Source organism: Oenanthe melanoleuca, unplaced genomic scaffold (genome assembly GCF_029582105.1).
Source record: "Oenanthe melanoleuca isolate GR-GAL-2019-014 unplaced genomic scaffold, OMel1.0 S120, whole genome shotgun sequence".
Lineage (NCBI taxonomy): Eukaryota > Metazoa > Chordata > Aves > Passeriformes > Muscicapidae > Oenanthe > Oenanthe melanoleuca.
In genome coordinates, this window is record NW_026612769.1 from 19,931 (window position 1) to 23,916 (window position 3,986).

Sequence of the window (3,986 nt, forward strand, 5' to 3'; positions counted from 1 at the left end):
GAAGATGTGGGACCCAGCAAGTCGGAATTTGGAGACTTTGCTAGATGAGGCATGGAGAGTTTTCAGCAATCGGGAAGGGGGGTGTAAACCAGGGACAAAGATACTAGTAGCAATAATACAGGAAAATGTAAAAGGGAAATGTGAGCATGGTCCCCCAAAACAAGGACCACCCTGACTGGAAAAGAACCAATGTGCATTTTGCAAGAAATTTGGACACTGGAAAAACCAGTGTCCAGAATAAGAAGGGGTGACGAACAGAGAAAAGGTGACTGAAAATGGGAGGGGGTGGTGGCTCACGTAAAGGAAGACTGAAGGGGATTGGAGGGCCCTACCCTAGAGGACCCTCTGGTTATAATCGAATTAGGGAACAATGAAAAAGAGGTGAAAATTTTAGTAGACACAGGGGCAACATATTCGGTGTTAAACAAGGCCCTGATATCTATAACAAATGATTATGTTGTAGTAAAGGGAGCAACTGGCCAATCTGAAAAAGCACATTTTTGCAAACCATTAAAGTACAAATTGGGAAAACAGTGGGAGATTCATCAATTTTTGTATATGCCTAAAGCTCCATCTGCACTGTTGGGCAGGAATCTGCTAGAGCAGCTGGAAGCAAAAATAATATTTAAAAATGGGGAGATTTGTTTGAAGGTAAAAGACCAACAATATATGAAATTGTTAAGCTTAATGCTAATAACCAAAAAAATTGAAGTTAAAAATGAAGAAGAAATTATTAAGCAAATAAAGGATCAGGTATTCCCTGGAGTGTGGGCCTCTTAATATAGCTGGGAGAGCAATGAATGCTCTACCAGTACAAATCCGGCTTAAGGAAAGAGAATAATCGGTAAGGGTCAAACAATATCCCTTGAAAAGGGAAACAGAGAAGGAATTAGTCCAATCATAGAAAACTTTTTGCAAACAGAATTATTAAAGGAGTGTCAATCTGATTTAATACTCCTATTTTGCCCCTGAAAAAGCCTGATGGATCATACAGGTTAGTACAGGATTTAAGAGCTGTTAATAAGATAACTGAAGATTTATACCCAGTGGTTGCTAACCCCTACACCTTGCCAACACTTTTAACATCTGAACTAACCTGGTTTACAGTTTTAGATTTGAAGGATGCTTTCTTTGCCTCCCTCTCCATGATGCCAGCCAGAAAATTTTTGCATTTGAATGGGAGAATCCTAAAACCGGATGTAAAACTCAGCTCACATGGTGTGTACTGCTCCAGGGGTTCAAGAATTCCCCTACTATATTTGGACAACAGCTGGCAAAGCATTTGGAGTCTTGGGAACCCCCACCAAGAGAAGGACAAGTGCTTCAGTACGTGGATGACCTCTTAATAGCCACCCAGACCCAAGAGGCATGTGTGGATTGGACGAAGGGAGCAAGGATCTTCAGTGGACAACAGGAGCAACACGAGCCTTCAACCAACTAAAGAAAGCTCTTATGTTAGCTCCAGTCCTGGGACTTCCAGATGTGAGTAAACCATTCTTTCTGTTTTCTCATGAAAAACAAGGGATTGCTCTGGGAGTACTAGCACAGGACCTAGGGCCGTACCAGAGGGCAGTCACCTACCTCTCCAAACAGCTGGACATGGCAGCCAAGGGGTGGTCAGGGTGCCTCAGAGCAGTTGCAGCAGTAGCAGTGAACATCCAAGAGGCACGCAAATTCACCCTAGGCCAGAAGATGACCGTGCTAGTATCCCACACAGTGTCTGCAGTCCTGGAGGCGAAAGGGGGGCATTGGCTTTCCCCACAAAGATTTCTAAAGTACCAGGCCATACTGGTAGAACAAGATGATGTTAAAAAGATGGTAATTAACATTGTGAACGCAGCTTCTTTCCTTAGCAGGAATATGGGAGAACCAGTTATCCATGACTGCCTGGAGAACATTGAAGCCACCTACTCCAGTCACCCAGATCTGAAGGACATCGAGGATGCTGAGAGCTGGTTCACTGATGGGAGTAGCTATATCATCAGTGGAAAAAGATATGATGGGTATGCAGTTACCACAAGCAGAAAAGTAATAGAATCTGGACCATTGCCAACAAATACCTCTGCATAAAAGCTGAAATAGTCGCCTTAACCTGGGCCTTAGAGATGGCAAAAGAAAAATAAATTGACATTTATACAAACTCAAGGTATGCATTTGGAGTGGTTCATGCAAACGGAGCTATTTGGAAAGAAAGAGGACTGCTGAACTCACAAGGAAAAAATATTAAACACGCACAAGAAATACTAAAACTATTAGATGCAGTTCAGTTACCTGAAAAGGTAGCTATTATGCACATCAGGGCACACCAAAAAGTGAGCTCAGAATTGGAAGAAGGAAATATGCTGGCAGACCGAGAGGCAAAAGATGCAGCCAAAGGTGAGGTACCCAATGAAATAGTCGAGGCAGCATTAATTCCAGACGGAAAGATCTCCATTGAAGTTAAGCCAGTATATAGCAAAAAGGATACAAAACTTATTAAGGAAGAAGAAGCAACTTATAACCAGGAAGGGTGGGCTGTAACCAAAGAAGGAAAAGTTGTAGTACGTTCTTACTTGTTGTGGTCACTAGTGCTAAAAGAACATGAGAAAACACGCTGGGGAATGGACGCCCTGTAAATTATTTAAAGGAGAGAAAATTACAAGGCACAGTTACACAAGTAACTCATCAGTGTGGTCCTTGCCTCTGAACTAATCCTAAAAACTTTCTGAAGCCTAAAGTTGGACAAATTGGGAAGGGCTGTGAACCTGGGCAGCAATGGCAAATTGATTTTACGGAATTGCCCAGGAAAGGGGGGTTACCAATCGTTACCAATTAGTGTTAACAAATCCCTTTTCATGATGGCTAGAAGCCTTCCCTACCCGGACAGTTAAGGCATGAGAGGTGACCAAGGCATTGTTACAACAAATAATACCACATTTTGGAGTCCCAGCCACTATATCTTCTGATAGAGGGCCACGTTTTATCTCGAAAATTGTACAGCAAATTAGTCACCACCTGGGGATGGATTGGGAATTGCATACTCCATATCACCCTCAATCTAGTGGCCAAGTAGAGAAAATGAACCATATGATCAAACAACAAATTGTTAGGCTGAGGCAAGAGGCAATTTTGCCTTGGCCCCAGGCTCTTCCACTGGCATTAGTATGGATTAGAACAAAACCAAGAATAAAAGGGAAATTAAGCCCTTTTGAAATATTGTATGGGAGACCATATGCAGTCCAAGAAGGAATAACACCCATTCAAGTAGAGGAAGAAACTCTACACAAATACATGGTGGCCCTGAATAAACAACTTAGAGGAATTGGAAAATATGTGGCTGGGGCCCAAAGCAGAGAATTAGATGGGCCAGTACATGATGTACAACCTGGGGATTATGTATATGTTCAGTCTTTTGTAGAGAGGACTTTGGAGCCACAGTGGGAAGGACCATTCCAGGTACTCCTCACCACCTTCACGGCAGTCAAGATCAAAGAACAGAAGGCGTGGATCCATCACTCCCGAGTGAAGAAGGCTCCTGAAGAAATTTGGAAAATTGTACCAGGCGACGGAGACCTGAAGCTGAAATTCACCAAGAACAGCGAGTAATGGATTTGCAGTTATCATGGACATAATGTGAATGGTTGTGACCCTTGTGGTCATTGCCACGACTATAATAAGAGTCAAAGCAACACCACCTCAGTACAATGAAACCAGGATTTATGGATACCAAGGGAAAGCTTACGATCCCTACTCTCGTAGGGCTTTGAGCAAAATGTTAAGGGTCATGAATGCAAGGATGTGGGAAGGGAGGAATGTTTGGAAATGTGAATATGCATTCGTACAAGATTGGTTCCCTGAGGCTCACCATCCACCCATGGAACTCATCCAAGTTGGTCTTGGATGCTCTGACAAATGTTTGACCACATGTCCTGAATTTAGACATAAAATTGAAGGATGTGCATCAAAATGGTTTAATCTTGATCACAAAGATACTTGCCTGGACACGG